We start from the raw sequence: 21,437 nt of genomic DNA, 5'->3' as shown, positions 1-21,437 counted from the left end.
TATCATGGCATTTTCATCTCTTTGATCCTAAAATGCCATAGGGAAAGCTGGTATTGTTTTATTCTTGGCTGTAGCTCTTTATTCCATAAAGCATATGGAAAACCTAAGGGAAAAAATGGAAATACAAAGTCTACCAGTTATATGGCCTTTTCCTTGGAGACTATTCCTTACATGTTGCTATTGAGTAGTTGTTTTTGTCTAAGTTTACTTGGGTTGATTTTCTTTTTCTTTCTTTCTTTCTTTCTTTCTTTCTTAATGTAAACCACTCTTGTTACTATACTGTCTAATCTCCCATCAAATCTATTTAAATCAGGTGCACTACAGGACAACTTCTAAGTTGGAAAAGCTCTAGAAATGAAATCTGTAAGACTGAGGCTAAATTAATATTACATTTATGACTAAACAGCTTAGCAAGCAATCAGAAGTTAACAGCAAGGCTCCTCTTAGGCACTTCAACATTAGCTAACTCTGTGCATGGAAAGCAATTTGTGCTAACAAGTACTAATGCGAATGCAACGGCAGTTTAAGGATAATATATTGCAAAAGAATGTGTACTTTTATCATCAAAACTGGCTTTTGCAGCCTTAAGCCAGGTCCTTAAAAGTAAGGTTAACCACGATTACATTATCTGGGATATCAATGCTGTTGTTTTCCTCTGGATGCTAAACAGTATCTCTTACCCCTCGGATTTCATTCCTCTGTCAACCGCACTGTTTGATAGCGTATTGCTTCTGCGACCTGTTGTGTCGTGCTTTGATGTATGACCGCTACCCTGAACTTCCCTTTTAAGGAAACTCGTGTCAAGGGTGTATCAGACATGCCTTGTGTTGCGGGAGGACGCTGGCGCTGTGCAACGTAGACGCAGTAGAGCATGGGAAGGGTCCCCCTGGCAGAAATCAGGGCTCTTTCCCAGCCCCCAATCCTACTTATTTAGTCTAGTACAGTACAAGAGCGTGTGCACAGACAAACTGGCGTCCCATTACATTCCTCCAGGGTAAATAATTTATCAGGACTGATGCTGATTAAGTATAAATGGCAAGAGCGTCAGGAGTCCAGGTGACACAGTGGTGTGTGCTGCCTCTTGCCTCCAAGGAGAGCAGGTCACGCACTTCACTCCTCAGGTCCTCGTTTGGGGAATACTTCTCTGCTTTTTGTTTTGTTTGCTTGGGAACAGAGGGTTTTTTGGTTTTGGGTTTTTTTTTGAGGAAAACAAATTATATTGCCTCTCTCTACCTGTAGTATCACAGCACACATTTAGTCCTAGAGCATGTATTCATTAGGAGGTAATTACATTTGATGGGATCCTCTTCAGCCAGTCAAACCACTGATTTTATCCAAGCTTCTTTAGAAATCCTGCTTTTTCAGTCCTCCCTCCTGAATCTGTTTTGTTCCTGAGTTTATATGTATCTGTTTTAAAATGTTCCAATTTATTTCTGGCTTAAATCCACAGGCTTTAAGAGAGTTAATGAGCAAAATTCACCTCTGATTTAATTTGTAGTAAGCCATGGTGATGATAAGCACCTTGGAAACAGCTGACTGTAACAAGGTAGAAAACTCCAGTGCCCAGATTTTGGAAAGTATTCATGTACAGGTTGCTTCGCACAGCACCAGGGAGCCAAGTGACTTGAGTCCATGTACTGGCTGTGGATTTATATAGGTTTGGGCCCCAAAAAGGAGGAAGAAGAGCTAGATGCTTTCCCCTTGGGAGGGACTTCATAGGTGGAGAAGGTACTTGAGAGTCTGAAGGGCAAAATAGCCTGACCTGGAGGGATACAGAGGGGATTTTTTGTTTTTTTTTCCTGCTTCTAAGGTGTCAGTGCCTAGGATGAGATGTTTCTGAGTTAGCTGGGACAGTGTATTTGTGCCTTTGTCCCCCAGTGGGCCAGTGTTTGGGGCACTGCCATGGGACGTGGGAGAGATGTATTTTCAGATTCTTCTGCCTGACTGGGGTAGGGATTTTAGTTTGGGTATTTTGCATCCCCAGGAAGATACCTCATCAGTGAAGCAGATTCAGTCTCAGTCTAAGACGCTATACTACTTTGCAGAAATATTTAGCTACTCATTTGGTGAGAGGAGAAAAAAATTAATTGTGCAGCCAGGTGATAAGGATACTTAAATAGCATATGAAAAAGTCAGATTCAGGTTCCTGATCTCATCAGTATTTAATGATGGATAAAATGGGGAAGACTGAGAGCTGCTTCAGAAGGTGCAATAGTATGTATTTACAGACTTCACTGAACTAGACTGCTCCAAAATGTGCAGAGTCAAAATCTTGGAAATAGCTCTCCCTCTTTCAACATAAGCAACCAGGCCATGGAGTTACTGACCATAAGAGAAGAAGATGTATCTTTTATTTTGTGAGAAAATGCTGGGCTGGTTTTGGTACCTAAGTCAAGGCTGAGATTTACAGATGGGAATCTCATGCAAGGCATTTTTCATTGTACCTAAATTAGGCATCTAATTGTCTATAAGGCTGCATTTATGTCACTCTCATGAGACAACAATTCTCACTGTACTGTACAGGTATAATACAGGCACTGATGCAGGGCTGGGGATTTCAGTTGCTGTCAGGACACCCAAAAGCTAGATGTCGTAACACCTGAGGTCCTGATGTGGATGTAGCTGAAGTATCCAAGGCATTTTTCAAAACGGGTCATAGCTGAATAAATCACTTGGCTCTTGCACTGCTGAGAAGGGAAATGCCAACTTCTTTTTAAAATTCTAGGCCTAAAACACTGCGCATTGATACAGAGCATGGCTGAGCTCTACTGATGGCAGGTACTTAGATCCTTGTCAAATATACAAATTAATTAGAGCAAAAATGCCCTAGGGAAAGGACAAGAAAGGTCAGGAAGGGAAATTGGAGGAATGGACTCCCCTGTGGGAATTCTTCTGCTGAAATCTGTGCTCTCTTCTTTGAGTTGCTAGTGGGTGTCCAGGGAGATGTAAGTTTTGACTGTGTGAAAAACAGCCTGGACTGTGGCTGGAACGTGAGGCTGGGGAGAGAGAAGGAAACTAAAACTCTTAGAGCTCTGCTGATCATGAAGTCTTAACCTAGTGTTTCCAGTGTAGCTTTTGACACTCTCATGACGTGGCTTGGGACGCTCTTAAGTCAGTCCTGCCATCAGGCAGAAAGGAAAATACCTCTAATGCATGGAGTATCCTCTGCTGCGGATGGACTTGTGAGGGATGGATGGATAAGTGGTTTGGTAGGTGATATTTGCTAGCAGGTGTGCCACAAACTGTGTAAACCTCAGAGGATCTGGCCCTTTCTAAAAGCAAGCAAACAAACTGGAAAAAACATGAGAGATCTAGTATGGAACAACTGATAGGGCTATCAAAGCATTACCATATCACACTATCTTTGTGTCCAAGAAAAAATGACTGCATAGGCTCTCAGCTGTAAATCCCATCCCCAAATTAGGCATCAAAACCAGCTCAGCATTTTCTTACCCGTATACTCGTGATCCCAGCAAGCTCCAAATATGTGCTTCTTGGAGCCATGGTACTGATCTCTTTGGTTACCTTCCTATATTTCCCGTATAGCTCCATATGATAAGTGTGCTAGAGGGAAATCCAGTGAAATGTGCACAAGTAACTTCCAAACTTGTGAGAGAGGGGAAGATCAGTTGTTTTCTGGTGTGGAATATGTAGAATAAGGCAAAACTAAGTCTGTAAGCTAACTAAAGGTCTATCACTTCTTAATTAAAAAATAATTCAAGCTAGCTAATTAATATAAAACTGCAGTCATTACAAAATAGATATATTTGACTTCCCTTGCACTGGAATGATTGGATTGACTAATAGTTTTAATCAGACTGTATCTGTACTGTTCCTTTTTTTTTGTTGTTGTGTTAAACTGTGTTGACAGCTATGCTAGGGAAAGTGTTCCAATACACTTAATAGATGGAGAGGACAGAAAAGCTTCCCAAAGAATTACTGGGAAGAAATCTTTGAAATAAATACAGAAATGAGCTTAAAGCCACAAAAAATTGATGGAGCTAGTCCTGACTTTTCCAAAATATTAGGCATATTCGAATCTAAAGACCTGATTCTCTTCTGGTTAGAGTTAACTGGGGAAAAAAAGAAAGATCTTTTGAGAGATTTAAAATTTTCAAAATATATTTAGATTTATCAAAACATTTTTGCTTTTCTAGTTCTGTTTTGCGATAAAATATTTGATTTAAATTAATTTTTTGATTCAAATATCATTTGACTTATGTTTCTTTAAATTCTAATATCAACACAGTATTTGATAGAAACAGCAACATTTTTGTTTGAAATTCCTGCAGTAAGCATTTATTTTTCCTCTTCTTTTTTTCCCCGGTGAAAAGTGTTTGTGCCATGCAAGCTTTTTCCTTTTTTTCTGGATAAACTTGCAATGCAAAAAATTTTGTCCAGCCTCTGAATTACATGGTTACCTGTCTTTATTGTCATTCCCCCTAATTCAGGTTTGCTTCTTGGGATTTTAATAATCAACATTATTTAAATTTATTATGACATGTCTGTAAAATCTGGCAAGTGTTGTACCTTAAGTGAAAAGTAATAGTATCTAAACCTTAGGATAGAACACTTTAAGAAATGATGTCTTGATAAAGAGGAAAAAAAAGCACCCACAGAACTTGTGTTCTAAAATATTTTTCTTTGTGTGTTTAGATTTAATTTTTCATTTTTGTGTTTAGATTTAACAGTCATGTTCATCACAGACAATTTAGAGGATGGGGAGAATACTGGCTCCATTGTACGTGTCTCCCTGACAAGGTGAATAAGAGGATGTCATTTCATGCTAGTTGTGAAGAGAATGCGAAGCCCTCTTGGAAGTGGTACAAGGAAAGGCTGCATGCTGCATAGGAGTCAGTCTTCTTTGGAAACCTTTTATTAGTACCAAACAGTAAACTAACTAGTGCGTGTTCAACATCATGAGCTACAGCTTGAGTGTTCCTCCCCCTACTCGGAGACTTGCCAGCAGGAGTAGCAATTTTAAATGGTATATGGCATTCTTCAGCTCCCTCTCCGTATGTGGAGCTGTTTGGGCCTCATCCTGCAAGGTCTCATATTGCATGCAGTGTGTTACTCATTTTGCATTATATACAACGTAAGTCACTTTGGGCTGATGCAACCAACTTACCTGATTTACCCTTTCTGTGGGTGGAAGAAGGGAGCCATTTTAGCTGATGAGTGCTTTGCCAGTAGGATGCAACCTTCACATGTTTCTGAACATTTAGCTATAGTTTGTTGCTGTTTAAAAAAAGCTTCTGTCAATAGTTATCCAACAACAGTATATACTGTTGGCATTCTCTCAGAATGCAATTCAGAGGTCTGCTCCTTAAGAAGGACTTGTAATGCAAAAACAGAGCTGTGTTGAATTTTAGTATTTGAGTGGATCTGGAATGCTTTTTGGGGAAAAAAAAAATAGAGAAAACCATGACTCATTCCAAGACAGCCATAAAATACAGCAGTGCCAGAATCATAAACTGTTGTCCATGAGTATATCACCCATCTATTAGAGACAGACTTCTGCCAATAGCTCTGCCAATAAGAGACAGACTTTTGCCAATAAATTTTAAAGTGGAACATGCTGGTATTTATCGCGAAACTAAAGTTTGCCACTGGAAAGACCTTGTGGAATTGTTTCAGATGATTTCCTCCCCCTTTCTTGGCTGCTCTAGGCACGCTACTGTGGAGCAGTAGCCTTTTTACATATCTTTCATGGACATTTGGAGCAATAGACAAAATGCAGGCAACTCGGTTTCAAAAGTTTCCCAGAAGTCAGCACTGAAATGGGAGAACCAGGAAAGAGGGGGCATAAAAAAGAAAGATGTGCTTTATAAAACTGTTTCTCCTGATGTTCCTCGTATAGGATGTTCTGATAGACCCAGAAAGATAACTTTATTGTAAAGTCGTCCCCTCTAATGCCTGAAAAACCAATAAATTCATAGAGCCAGATCTCTTAGCTGAATCACCCTTGTTGCAAGCTGCAACCTATATTTTGTTGAGGTGGGTGCCAAGTATTAACAGTTCAGCATTGAATGGGACAGATTGTTTTAAGGGATACTACTCACACAGAAGGAAAAAGAAAAAAAACTGTCCTCTTCCAACCTGTGATAATCTACACGAGGTACGCTGGGAAATGAGGGAGGACGATGATCTTTCATGAGCCATTTAACCTCAATCATAGTTTCAAAGTGCTTATGTTGGTTATCATAGTCTTTCTCTTATAAAATATGGTAATGCTGAGAATAACAAGTGATAACTGTAGGAGGGACAAAAAAGCAAGTCTGAGAGCTGATGTAAGGATTCCCAGCTTCTTAACTTTACGGATGACATAATTGCTGTCACCACAATCCATCGATGCAAAGAAGCTGGAAGCAAGCTGGCAGGAATACAAATTTTTCAGCGACTTGACTGGTGGAGTCATTTATTTAACAGTCCTTTTGAGCAAAGTTAGGGCTCATATAGGCTCCCCATAGAGCATATACTGTATATCCTCCCTATAAAATATGATGAAGCGCAGATCTTTTTGAGCACATTAGCAACCAGATTCAAAACAAGAGGGCTATAATTTTACAGTTAGTGTGCATGATTTGACTCCCCTCCCTGCCTTTCTGGCTGCTACATTTTAAAGCATGAAATATATCCTGTAGGGTAACCCTTCCTGAAAGAATATATTATCAGTGCTTCTGTGTAGCGGATGGAACTGTCTAAAGATTTCTGTTATGTTTCTCATTTTTTCCAGTCTTTTTCAATTTGTTTTGAAAATGAAGCAAATCAAAATCACGTGAGCTGGGAAGTGGAAAAAAAGATGCAGAATCAAGTACACTAGATAGTACGATTTAAGTGACTATTAGGATTTTCAGTGGTTTAAACAATTCTAACAGGATTCTGGCAACAGTGATTTTGATGCAAGGAAATGGAAGACTGAAAATACCATAATAACCAAAGCCAAGTTTTTTTACTCTTGTTGATTGTGGTTCAGAAGCATCTAAGAAAAATTAAAGCGGACATTACGGTGACTAGTATCTCCTCAAGCATGTAATGAGGGAAACGTCAAATGATATGTGGTGCCATCATCCTGTTATATCATTATTGACATTGCTTAGAAAATATGCAGGCTGTAACCCTGAGATGAAATATCATTTAATAAATCTATGGTAGGGCTGGCAGGACAGCAGAACAGTCCTTTTTTTTTTTTTTTTTTAAACATATTTATCCAGAAAAAAAGGGCAAGTTTGAAGTAGTTAAGCAAGAAGAAGATCAATGGAAAAGAATGTTTTCTGTGCTTACACTCCTATAAGCAGCCCTAGAAACTGGGAAGTGCTGCTTTGCTGTGGGATCTGCAGAGAATGCCAATTCCATTCCTACTCATAACAGTTTTCCAAAGGTCATAAGCAAATCAGTGGATTTTTAAATTAAGTAGGGACTAAAAGAGTTCTGTCTCAGAGGCATACTACCTTAGACAGGGCTAGTCTACTTTGGTTGGGATTGCGATTCCATTTTCTTGGCGGCATGTATGAAGACTGTAGAGCTTGTAGAGCATAAGGAAACTACTGTCTTATTCCAAAACAAGCTGCAGAGTTGGTATGGAAACACTATAACTTTGGGTGTCCTGTAGAGAAACTGTTGAACAGTCTTGACATTGATGCATCTGGGAAAGGAGTTTGACAGTGGGCCCACATAAAAGTACTCATTATTTGATGTGGAAATGACAGGTGGCCAAATGACTTAAGCCCCTCCTTGTCACAGGCCATGCAGAAAATGTCTCGTATACTGCAGTAGTTGAAATTTCAAAAAAAACAAGCCATGTGGTTCTAGTCAGGAGATATTTTGATCATTTGAGTGAATTACAAAGAATAATCCAGTAGGAATTGGCCTGAAATTCACTCATCTATCATTCAATATGTAACATGTTTTTTGCATTATGATTCCTGCTGTCATTGCAATTGCTGTAGCTATCAACCGATAGCTGGCAGTGGGAGCCGAAACTAAAATCTCAGGGTAAACAGGGCTACTTTCATTACTTTCAGAGGAGTTGTACCTGCTTCTCTCCCTGGACTAATTTAATTAGCTTCATGAAATGCCACAAAGATTTTTCTTGTTGTTGTTGTGTTGTCAAAAATAAGACAAGAAATCCTCTGAGGAAGATAGGAATTTTAAAGGATGTATGAGTCTTTTTCTCCTGCTACGTGGCATAAATTAATGAGAGTTACTCTTGTGTTACAGGGAGGAAAACAGGCTCCTAGAGTGAAATCCTGGTCAGTGCTAGGAGCTCTGCTTCAATAAGGGAAGAGTTTCACTCCCTGGCTTTCAGAACTAGCAACCAGAGTACAAACAAAGTTGAAAGTTGACAGTAAGGATAATCAGTTACACGTAAAAGATATTGCATCAGTGTGTTCATTGTGTGTTCAACCGGAGATAATTGCTGCAGCAAAAAAGGTGAAATAACGCTGCTCAGAAGTTCGCTGTGTGAATATCAGCATTATGCAACAGAGCTTACTGTTTTCTTACCATGCTCTCTTTTTGCACACAAAAATCCTGTTCTTGTCAGGAAGAATTTTTAAATGCACAAAAAATGCAGGATCAGGTGGACGTTATGCATGGATACACTGGCTGTGTTTTCCAAACATGATATATCATTCCCATGCTAGTTTCTCATAATTCCTGGCTTAGAGAGTATACTTTATTCAGAGAAAGCAGTGTAGCTGGTGTACGTCGTAGGGACATAGCCCAGATGTGTGTCGGGGACAGGCGGCATGCAGCGTTCTGCTATTTGTTTTCTGAGCATTTGCATGTCATGGTCCAGCCCATGCATAATTCAGATGAGAGTGAAGGCCACTTCCCTGAACTCCCTTTTTGGTTCCTGGGGTCTTTTCAACTTTGTCGAAGCTCACGGTGGGAAAGAGCAAAGGTAGCTAGAAATGCCCTTGTCTTTTCCTGTCAGTTGCATTTGTTTAAATTCCAGTTCCTAATCTCACCCAGTGTTTTCAGAGCAGTATCTTTTAAAGCTACCCAATGATACTAACAGGCTTTGAGGCTAACCTGTGTCAGTTTTCATAGCAAAAGATTTCCTCAGTTGAACTTTTAAGTATGTACAGCACTGTTTTCTATAACTTCTCACTAGAGCATATTTGTTGTATAAAAATGTTGTCTCTTAATTCCTCCCACTGTTACCTTTCATTCTTCACTGGTCTACATAATGAATTTTGAAGGATGAATGAAGAAGCTCTGTCTGGGCCCTTAATGAAAACTCACATTTTTTATCTTATCTTCCACCCTCAAAGTAACTTTCTGATAAGCTGGTTTGTAAGAAAGGGTAAACTGTTTGCTTCAATGCTGGTTTAGTTATGATACTGAATGGTGCAAGGAAAAAGAAATCTTGGAAAAGGATGCTTGGTCAGTGCCACAGCTGTAAAAATATTCCTGCATTTCTATGGTTATTCACTTAAAACCTGCAATTGACTTCAGCCTTTGAGATTGCTTTGTACATGGAACCTAGGAAATGAGGTTTATTGGCAGAAATATTTGCAAAAGGAGCAAAGTTCGGATTTGAAATAATATACCTCAGTCCAGGTTTCAAATGCTTAATACTTATTTGTGGGGTTCTGATTATTTTTTGCTTGCCTATTTGTGGACTAGGGCATAAATTCAATCACAAAAAAGTACTCTCTTGTGCTTGGTGCTATGCATACATGTAGGAAAAAGATGGTCCCTGCCACAAAGAACTACAAGTCTGAAGTTAGACCTACCCTCTGTCTGGACTACTCTCAGTATGTGTCTCTTTCACCCAGAAATTTGGTTGAAAGGGAAATTGAAGACTTTGGACATTTGTCCAGGATGTCTGAATGTCCCAAATACAGTGGTTCTGATCAGTCCGTGGGACATCTGGAAAACACAGGCAGGTCCAGGTTGATGGTCTGCATACATTCAGTAAAATAGGCTCAAATCACTGATGCAGAGCGTCAATGGTAGGTCTGGCATTTAGTAGGTACTGGGCATATACTGCTAAGCACAAATATAAATATTTCAGCCTACAAAGTCTTGGGGCTGCAGTCTAAGATGTCACAGCAGCAGCTGAAGCACAAAAAGAGGCTTGCAACAAGCAGCTCAGAAATAATCTACATCTAGCTAAATGTGAAATTATTCATGAGCAGAGAGACAACACAGCTCTTCGAGACTTACTTGAACCCTATTCAGGGGATTGAAGTGATACATATGCCTTGTGCTGGTCCTCCAACTGAGGAATGAAGTTCATGCAGTGTGAATAGTTTTGAATATTTAAGCCACATGGAGACAACTGATGAATAGAAAAAGGGGATAAATTATCAAATTAATTAATATTAGTAGTGAGTGCTTACAAATACTGCTCATCAAGGACTAGACCTTTTGTTGCTCTGACTGGGTGGGCCCTTGCTGGTTTGAATTATCTTTGCAAGAAAACAATCATCAAAGAAGGCAAAAACATATTTTAAGAAGCTCTTTTAGTACAACATAACTCAGAATAAAATATACTATTGTTTAATACAGCTATCATAGTCACAATTMTAAATAAATAAAAGTTAGCTGCTTGGCTTAAAAACAGAACAAGATCCTATTCCAATATATTTCTTTTATTTATTATGAGGATTTTCTGTCTCATGTAATGTATTTGCCTAAAACACAACACTGGAACTTAGCTGGCCCATAAAAGTGGAAGGAGAGAGCATCTAGCCAAACACTATTGCATGAAATTTGTAAAGTAGCAGTGGAAAATTATTTATTTGTTTCTTATCAGTACTGTAAAATAGAAAATAATTTTTCAATGTCAAAGAAACAGAAGACAATGCAAGTTCTACATGGTAGTCCAGAACAAGATCTTGATGCTGTCCTGATTACTCTTTCTGAATACTGTGGAACCCCCACACTCTGATTTTAATTACTTAAAACTTTGTTAGAATATATTACTTTCACTTTTACATTTTTAGGTTTTGTGTAATGCTTGAAGTCAATAAATAAGAGTTTTTGGGGTACTTAATAATTTTAAAATAATTTTTCAAATTAAAATTTTGATGAAAAACTTCAAAAATATTCGTACTTTAACAACACAACATACATCTCTTATTAATCATAACTGCAGTGTAACGTCCACCTGTCCATGCTAATCTTTTCAATTTCAAGAACTCTGTTGTTTCATTGGCATTTGAAAACAATTTTGCACTTGCAACTTGTAAATTCTTACATCTTAAGTCAAATGGGAAACTTCAAAGACTTTGAAGTGTTTAAATGTCTTGAGATTGTTAGATCATTGGATAAAAAGGAGGCCTTCAACATTTGGTTTTGTGCACGTCACCTGAAGAAAGTATTTCCCGACAGAACTATTAGGTTCATTTGAATCACTTTTTCATTAAATAAGTTATTCACCTCTCCTTCCTCTCTCATCTCTGAATTGCTCAGCTTTAACTGTGGTCTATTTTCCTTTAGCTGCCACCTTGTAGAGCATAATGTTCCTTCATCCATAGTGCATAACAGATACTTGTATGCTCTGTACTAAAATCAGTTTTCAATAGTGTTTGTTACTGGCCCAACTTTATTCCCCTTGAAATCATTGTGGTTCCCCCTAAGGGAAGTCAACAGCAGTAGTTAGGCCATTACTGAATGTGTTCTGAAAATGTGATGTCTCTTTTAACTTGTACCCTGTCAAACCAGGGGTCCTGTCTGATACATCTTGAAGTAGTCGTATTTGGTTTAAGTATAACTTAAAACTATAGTTTATATTTCCACCTATGCTTTCTTCCCAGTCTTGGGCCAGTTGGCTGAGAGGAGATTTTGCTGCAAAATACAGCCAGCCTCTCAATAGCTGTATTTTGCCAAATCATATTCCTTTCAGCTAGATTTTGGGTCTAAACACAAGCCTTTAGTTTCAATATACTTTAGTGTCATTGTGTTAGCTATTGGCATCATGGGCACTTTGGATTTCTTTGTAACAGCATTGCAGGGACTCTGACCTGTGAACTAGGAAAAAGTCCGTGTGCTGTTGTCTAGAAGCTAGAGATTACAAATATTGCAAACAAATGGTTCAGAATGGTTCAGAAATAAGAAATTGCCTCCAAAGCAACTGTAGCCCCTCAAATAGTCTGGAGGGGGAAGCCGAACAAGGAAGCTGGAAGAACGTTTGCATGAACAAACATGGGTGGGGAAAGAGGAAAGTCACGTCACGCTCTTCGGGAAGGAAGCATGGGAGCTAGCAGGGCCTTTTCAGCTGGCAGCAATGTTAGCAGCTAGCGTGGGGATCCAAAAATCATGCAGGGATCTGAGTACATAAGAGCAGAAACAAGAGCCAGGAGGGAAGGGAAGGTTAGAGTCCTCTCCTCCACTTCCCTCCCATTGGCTCGTGGGCACCCTACCCCCTATTTCCATTTTAGCCTCCTGCCTCATGGTTTATAAGCTGTGCATACGTTGGGGTCTCCCCAGGGAATCATATATATCCTTCATTCTGTTCACATGTCCCTCTTCTTTCACCCTTTCTTGTTTTTTTTTTCCCCCTATTGATTTTTTTCTTCAGCTTTCACTGTTCCGCACTATAATGCATTTAACTTCTGCATGCCTTAAGTCATGTGCTTTTTTGGCTCTTCTTCCTTTATTGGAAAAGGCAGCATTGCCTGTTAGGTCTCTGATAAGCTGACAGATATGTGCCTTGAGCCAGCCATGCTGATATTAATCAACTTCTGTTATGCAATGATTGCTGTATCAGTACAGTGCAAGTCACTCTTCCACAAATAGTGCAGACTTTTACCTGGTGGTTATCTTAGGACTTTTTCCCCTTTTATTTCTTTGCTTGGGTTTTTGGTTGGCTCCTTTTTGATGTCCTGTTGTAAGAATATAAAACTTATCCTGATTCTACCAAATACACCTTTTAAATTTCTTCCTAATTATGCCACATCTTGAGAAGGGGGAAAATAGAAACTTACACAGCTGTCCTTCCAAATGTTCGTGAGGCGACAGATAAAATTAACTTTCTTGAAGGTTWTAGAAGTTTTCTTTTTCTTGTAAATTGCATCATTACAACTTTGAAATCCAGTGCAAATAATTAAGAAGTGGCAAGAGCATTTGTTGCAAGCCCATCTTTAACAAATTAAAATCACTCCTGAAACAATACTGGCTGTGGACAAAAGGTAGTGTTTCAAGAAGAAAATAGAGAAGAAAATAAAGAGTTGGCCTGCCACTCCCAAAACATGAATGCACAGGCTGCCACAACATTTTTGTAGATTGTCCCATCTTGAAAGCACCAGAATGCAAAATAGGCACTTGTTTTATTTTCTGCATTTGAAATAGCTAGGTGATGCCAGAGACTCCCTTATTAAACATGGGTTCCTGTAATGTGAAGGAAACTCAACAAAAAGGTGAATGTAGCTTTAATTCATAAGCAGATTTACTGCTGGTGGGTAGGGGGAGGAGAAAAGGTACCTGGCTTTGACTCTGGGGTTTGGAATTAGTTTGGGAATGTATGCACGAACATGTGCTTATGGTAAAAAGGCTTCCTGAATGTATGGATGGCCGATACAGTTTCCCAATGCAATGTACTTGAATCTTTGGTTGGAGGTGTAGGGCACCCGTAGATAGATTTATGACTGAAAGACAGCCTATGGCACCAAAAGAAGATTATTTCTATTCCAGTGAATAGCAAATCTATTTTTAATGATCTTTTTTCTATTACTGACAGTGGCCAGTGAAATCAAATGTGGTCTCTCCATGACCTGATTTAACTAATCAACCTCCTTATGAGGTTCTGACAAGGTGGGGAAAAAAACCTCATAGATCTGGAACACTAACTGGTGGGTAATAGTTTAATATTTAATTTCCAGTGGTAGAGGTGTAAAGGTCTATAACTCACAAGCAGTGAAGCCAAATGTACTATAAGTTACAGAAGTCCTATTACTCGCATCTGAGCTGGAATGTGCTTTGTTAACATTAACATTTGTTAACATTAGATTTCTGGACTCCATCTCTTATTGCTTTAAGTATCCATATTAATTACTTTTTCCTTTCTTATACATGGTTTTGTTTATTTGGCTACTATTGAAAGCAATATCAGGAAAAGAAATGAGAAGAAAGTAGCTATGCCACGGTGGGGCATACCACTCCATATGTTAGGGCCTGGCTTCCGTAAGCTTTGCAGGATGAAAGAGAGACTACCTGTTTCCTCATCTCATACTGTCCTTTTATTTATTTATTTATTTATTTTTCTTCCTATGGTGTGAACTTATGTACTCAATCAACATTGTGGAAGTGAACTGGAGATTCTGCAGATTAAGAAAACCCTTGAGTTCATTTGAGAACAAGACATTTTTGTCCTAGTACAGCCTAGTTTTGCATACCTTTACCAGTACGTGGGACATTTGCTGCCCCACATGCAAGTCCCAAACACTAGAGTCATTGCACAGGTCCTTGGCAAGTTCTTTCCCTTGCTGCTCTCCAATTGGACCTTTATCGTTTTGTGATGCTATTTTCAAGACATGAACAAGACCTGCAACTGTCTTCCCACCTTTGCCTTTAGAAGTGGTGGTGGACTTGCAGGCATGGATGGGATGGCCTCTCTCCGCCTAGATCCAACCATTTATAGACCTTTTTTTTTTTCAGCCATGTAAGGGCTTCCAGAAGTATGATTTTTAAATTAATTCAGTTCCAGGTCTGGCCTGAAGTTTTCACTTTTTTTTCTTCTGAAACAATATTTCAACGCCTATTTGCATCTGCAGATGTATGTAATTATTCTCAATGTACTAAGTTTGAAAAAAAATAATGTTAAAAATCATGGTGAAATCTTAGACTTTGCATTTGAAAAAAGACATCCCCTTCTCTCCACCTCCTCCACCCTCCCTCTATCAACAATTTTAGATCCTAATAAGGGCAACGGACATGACTGATTTAGACAGGAAAAACTGTGGAATGCTTGGTCTATAATTCACTTTAAAACAAAGTGCCAAAAATAATAGTGTAATATTAACCTTTTCAATAGTATAATATAAGACATTTTCAAAGTGATTTACTTTTACAATAATCGCTGCCTGTGTAAAACCAATAGGGCTTTTTTACCAAACAGACTGCCTGATAGTTTAACATATGCCACACATAGTGACTCCTCTGAAATCTTAATGAATACAGTGTAGGTCAAATTTTACTTCTGAATACATGCGTATGAACCTTACTGGAGCAGTTATGGAGAGTTTGTCTCATCTCACAGTTATGAGCTATGTTGGTGATTCTGACTGTAAGTATTCATATATTACTGTGAACACATTTTTAATTTGGCACGCTAGTCACTGTAATCATGTCCAACTGAAAAGAAAGAAACTTACCTGTCAGGTACATAATGGAATATATTACAGTTCCTATAATGGATCCCTGTAACTAACATAACGTTTTTATAAGTCGCTCGTGACTATTTTATCTTTGATATATTGCTATGGTAATCCCCCAGTAATGGGATAAACACAGATAGGATCTCATAGCCATGAAATATGCCTCTCCAATAACCATTTATGGAAAATGAATCACATTAGCAGACAGCCCCATATTTCATTATCTTCTGCACGTACTCAGTTGGGTAGAATCTAAATGGAAGATAGATTCCAATTTAAAATGATAAAAACAACCAAAAAACAAAACCAAAACCAAAACAACAAAAAATCCTAACGCAGGATGAATATTCAGTTCTCAAACCATTAGATGACAGGACTTCACAAGAACACAAGATGAGATAGATTGCACATATAAACAGCTACATTATAGACAGTTAGGCTTTAATTTCCTCTTAGAGAATATGACTTGATTAGAGCTGAGATTATAACAGATGATCAAGGCCATAATTAGGCTGGACTGAGACGGACACCATTGCTGTTGCTGCCATACAGGAAAAAGAGATTCAGATCTGGTGGAAAAGGCAGAGTGGGACAGAAAAACATGGTGGAGGTGAGCCTGGTGAAGGGTAACAAGTTGTAAAAGTGATACAAATGGTTAACGTGATCCCCTGAAGGTACCTTTCAATATCTAAAGGTATTTTGTTTCAGAAGCAATGATGTTCAAGGATTGTTATCATTGGTGGTAGTGTTAGATGTAACGCTGTGCTGCATAGCTCAGAGGTGGTTCAGGATTTGAGTATGGATCAGTATTGATGCTCTCCTAAAACATAAGGAAAGGCGAGGGACTGAATTTCAAGCAGCACTATCTCAGGACTACATTTTTTATTGCTCTCTCTTAGTAGCGGAGAGCTTTTCTGGCATTACTGCCCATGTGTAGTAGTGTGCAAGCAAAATCAACAGCCATTTTTTTCAGCATTATCCTTTAAACAACTTATTTTTATGTGCTAAATATGTGGCAGCTCTAGTTACCTCCAACAAATTAACTGGAAGTCTTGTTGATTTTGAGTACTACCATGCTGTAAGTATCTTAGGGCAGCTGGTCCTTTTTCAGCCACTTGTACCTAGTAATTTCAGAATGAAACATGTGAGAACAACAGCACTATTTTGAACCAAGTCAAAAAATTACTAGTTTTTGATGTTTTAAAGGAATTAAGCTGCAAGGAAAACCATATTATTTTTCTCTGATGAAGTCAAAGTAACTAAGTTTTTTTTCAGTGAATGCTTTATGAATACAGATGAAACACAAGGATCTTGCTAATTATCATCAGATCTCCTCTGCCTCGCCTCACTATTTTCTACCTTTAATAAATGAAACATGCACAGAGGGTTCTCAGATATGCACTTGTTCTCATCTTCTTCGTCCTCACATGAGGAACGTAAGTCAAATGTTGAATATAACTGTTGGTAAGAGTGCCTGTGGCCAGTCCTGGCTTTAGAAGCCCTTTAGTGGGCCTTTTGTATTGTTACATGTGGCTTCCTAATTGAATGCTTGTGTGAATCGCAAGCATTCATCTTTTTAGATATTTCCCATTGTTCTGTTGTTTTGCCTTTTAAAATCTGTATGAATTTTTGAAAATTGCTAACTAACCTTCCTATTTAGCTACTGCTTCTGCTACTACTTGAGATTTTTGACCACTGTACTGAATCTGGGAATGTGTTTTTCTCAGTTTTGGAATAAAAAGCTGCCATGAGAATAAATATAGACATATCTTAGATCAAGGATTTGGTGGGCAATTTTCTGTAGCTATTTTTACTGTGGTATTTTCTTCTATAATAACTTTGCTGACAAGTTATTTTTCCCCACAGGAGTAGTAGACTCATGGAAATTAGAGATGGAAAAGACCTATTAGGTCATCTTGTCAATTTTCCTGCCAACACAAGATTGCTCCTTACAAAGAGTTTCTCAGTATTTCTGTCTCCCGAGCCATGTGAACAGAGTCAGAGCGTACATTTCTGATGTAATAGCAACAGCGAGCAATGAGGAGTTACTATTTAAATTCTTTTTCGGGCAGAGATGGTTAGAACAAGCTGGCAAGAAACTCAGGAGCGTTCTTTACAGAGTAAAGAATGTTTAATGAGGAAGTAGGAGTGAATATTTATTAGCTTTATCACAAACTATCCACTTTTGGGTAATGATACTTGATTATTTGCAAAATATGCTTGCAGCAAGGTTCTGGCTGCAGGTATGCAATGTACATATTGGGCCTCATTCTTCTGGCTGTTGCTCACAAAAGCTGTCCTCACTTAGGAATGCAGTACCACAGATTACATTGAGGCTACTCATAGGAGCAGGAACTGTTCGTATGAATAATACTTTTCTGCAATAATTGTGTTATAAATAAATACAATATGAAATAAAGTTTTAGCTCTGCAGTCTCTATCCATCAGAGTAGTACTATTTAGAGCTGGGTAGCAAATGTATTTTCTGTTCTGGGAAACTTTTCATGTCATCAGAAATGTTCCTGTTGCATACTGTGGGGGAAAAAACAAGAAGTTTCAAAGTTTTCCGTCTTGCAAAGAGAGCGTGGGTGTACTTGTGCACTAGCACAAACACGCAAAACAGCCAACACCCTTGTGCTCAGGGCACGCTTCCAGGTCTGTGCTGTCTTCCGACAGCCTCGTGAGGGCTATTCCAGGGTGGATCTCTCCCAGACTTCTTGCAGCTATGGGAGCTCGTCTGTGTGTGTTAGTGTTCCCACAGCACCTAATTTTTTCTGCAAAGTGCGGCAGCTCCGGCCAGAGTGAGTGTGGCCAGGATGGCTTGATTGTAAGAGCACTTATCTGGGATGTGAGCAGCTATCAGTACAGGAGCTCTGAAGCCAGGTCTCACATCCCCGGTGAGTACTGTGGCCACCTTCTGGCTGTCGGCTGTTCTTAACCCTCACACGGCTTTAGATCACAGCTTCACACTGGAACTCAAAGGCTATTTTTTCTAAGAAAATCTCATGATATTCCCACAATGTGATTCAGCTGCAATGAACCGGCTCCATTTTTTTGAGGAAAACCTGTTACACTGAAACATTTGCCATCAGCTTTATTATGCCAAAGTGTAATGTCTCATGTTAATAATATAGAAAAATGTCTTTTTGAAACTGGAAGCAACCTATATAACAATGTTTTAAATCCAGCAACTCCGGCCTGTTTAAAAAGACAAGTTCTACAATACTGTGCCAAACAGGTTTTTCCTGAGGCTGTTTCTTTCCTCAGGTGGTATTTCTGGGTATTATAGTATGTCAGCTTATGTGGATTATTAGGAAGAAAAGGAATATTAACTTTGCAGTGACTAGCCATGTTCTCCTTCCAATATGTAACAAAACCATAGTTCAGGCTACTGCAGATATATTTGTCTTCGTGAGTGGATTCCATCATCAATGTTATAGCTAAGTATATTATGATAAATTTTTACCCTTATATATTTACCATTAAATGATGTTTCTAAAACAGGGAAAAATACATGTAACAAAGTGAAACCAATCATTATGTCTCTCCAGTGTTATAGCCCTTTCCTTAGTGAGATGTTTCTGGTGGCATCCTGCTTCCAACCTGTGGTAGAAATACTGTGCTGCTTTTACTTTGCTGACTTTATTTACTCAAGAAGAACAACACAGTAGGAGATCATTCACATTATCATTTTTTCAAGCCCTCTTAATTAAATATTTAGGTATTTGTTAATATTAGCTTCTATGGTTTGCAATGGATTTTACGTCAAAACCTGCATGGCGGCAATGAAGTATGTGTACCCTAACTAGCTGCTTAGTTGCTTTTTTTTTTTTCCCTTTGTCCTTTTGTAAGTACATGAGAAGAGTTATGGTAATATAAAATTCAGAATGAACTTTTGTCAGAGTTCCAGGTGAATGAATATCAAAAGGCACAGTGTATAAAATTAATTGTAATCTTCTTAATGTAATGCTTGGATTGGTATGTAAAAAATTTGGGAAACAGTACAAATATTTAATGTGTTACGTTTTGGGGTATAACATTCCTCAGAACGGATACCTTATAAAGAAGATTGTTGAAAAGCAAGAATTATAGTGTTGCCTTTGACCTTTTTAATAAGGATGGGGTTTTTTTTAGCTCTTACTCTGGGCTTTTAAGCACTTGATACTTTGAAGGAAGTTTTAAATTCTTGTTCTTGTTTTGCTATGCTGCTTTATCAACAGATATGCATTATCTGTCTCTGGCTGCATACATATTATTCAGTTGCTTTGCCTCTGGGATTTCTTAAAAAGCTGTCTGAAGAAATCCAGCTAATAAAAGTAGCTTCTTTGCTTGTTTTGTTAGTTGGTTTTTAATGCTGTTCACCTGCAGGATCATTTTGAAATCAGTGGGAACCTCTTGTCCTTTCATGGAGAAATGGGAGCTGGTTTCTTCTAAATAGCAACACTTGGACTCATACACACATGTACTCTGGTTGTAATTCCAGCATTGCCTCAATGCCTTCAGCAGTCCAGAGCACTGGGTAACTTAGAGTAAATGTGAGTCCATATTTTGTACCACTGATTTGTGAAACTGCTAACAGAGATTTTGAAAAAGGTAAAAAGGTAAAATTTGATGAAGAGAAAATGGAATGAAAGGCAGCCCTGGGTCCAGTGGGTTAACAGAGGTAGAACCTGCCATCTGAGGTGGCAGCTTTCTTTACTGGTTTTCTAGACAAAAAAAAAGTGGAGAATCTCATATTGCAAAGTGGGCCATCAAGCAAGAAAACAGGCAATAACCATTTCTGGGGGATCATCATTTGGAAAGAGCTGAAGTGTAGTCTCCAAGGGTCCCAACCTGATGAGGCAGTCCTGATAATACAGTTATGAAAAGGAAAGTGCAAGGTCTTTGTACACAGGAAGAAGCATTTCTAGAAGAAATGGGGAAGTGTAGGGCCAAAACATTATGTCTTGGTTTTTGCCCTGTCTGTAAAGCCACATACATCCGTTTTCATCCATGTTGAGGGACAAGGTTCAGAAAAAGAACAAGTGCAGAAAAGGATATCTTGTTCAGTCTGAAAAATTGTAACCTGAGCAGAAATGACCAAGAACTCACACAATGGGTAAATGGAGCAGAAGAAAAAGAACTATGTAAGGATGGGATGGGCCAGAGAAAAGATCAGTACTGATTTAGGATAAAGTTGGGTTGGAAATGAGATGAAGATTCCTGGACGTTAAAGCACTGTGATTCTTCCAGTGGGAAAAGTAAGAGAGAGAGTGGAGCCACAGAAGTTTGTTAAAAGGACGCAGCAACTGTGGTAACGGGGGACTGGCCATGATGGTGCTGGAAACGGCTTCCCGCCTTGTGCTCCTATCCTTCTCACCTGTGACAGGAGGGAAATGTTGACATGGCAGTATTGTGCCCATCACCTTTGCTGGATTTTGCAGGGGCTTCCTATCAGAGATGACACTTAACACATGGTGAGGGAAAGGCACAGAACTAAAGCAGAGGCTTGATAAATATATGCTTTGTATTATTTCTCTGTCAAACAAAAAGATGGTGGTTATTCTCCATCAAACTTAAAGCTAGTTAGGATGTGTTGTCTTCCTCATTTGCTCAGGGTGGTCTCTAGAGTAATGCTGAGAAAAGCAAAGCAGGTGTGGTTGTACTACATGAGGGACCTGCCCAGGAGGTAGAAAAGAAGTACTCAGGGGAGTGCCTGTGCAAGTGGAGTAGCCCAGGGGAAGCTCCAAGGGGACATTTCAAAGTTCCCTGTCAGACAGGTATTTTCCAGGCATTGTACAGGCTGACTACATCTCTTTAAATCTGACCCATATATATGTACATAATAAACATACAAGTTTGTGCAAGAGCAATAGATTATGGGTATTGTTTTATATTTCAGAACAGTTCTCCAGATTGCATTTGAATGTTGTGATTCATGATCTTAAAACCATTTCAGGCTTGGCAGTGCTGTAGCAGTAGTCCTTTAATTTTCTGGTGGCCTTTTGTCATGTATCTCAGAGCTCTCTACTTAAATTAGTAGGACTCCACTTCCATTTAAGTCTTGGAACAGAAAAAATATATATATTTTTTACAACAGTTTTCTTCCTGAGAAGTTCTAAAGTGTGT

This window comes from Apteryx rowi, unplaced genomic scaffold (assembly GCF_003343035.1).
Source record: "Apteryx rowi isolate R43461 unplaced genomic scaffold, aptRow1 scaffold_454, whole genome shotgun sequence".
NCBI lineage: Eukaryota > Metazoa > Chordata > Aves > Apterygiformes > Apterygidae > Apteryx > Apteryx rowi.
The sequence above is the reverse complement of the archived record's forward strand: the minus strand, read 5'-3'. Positions refer to the sequence as shown.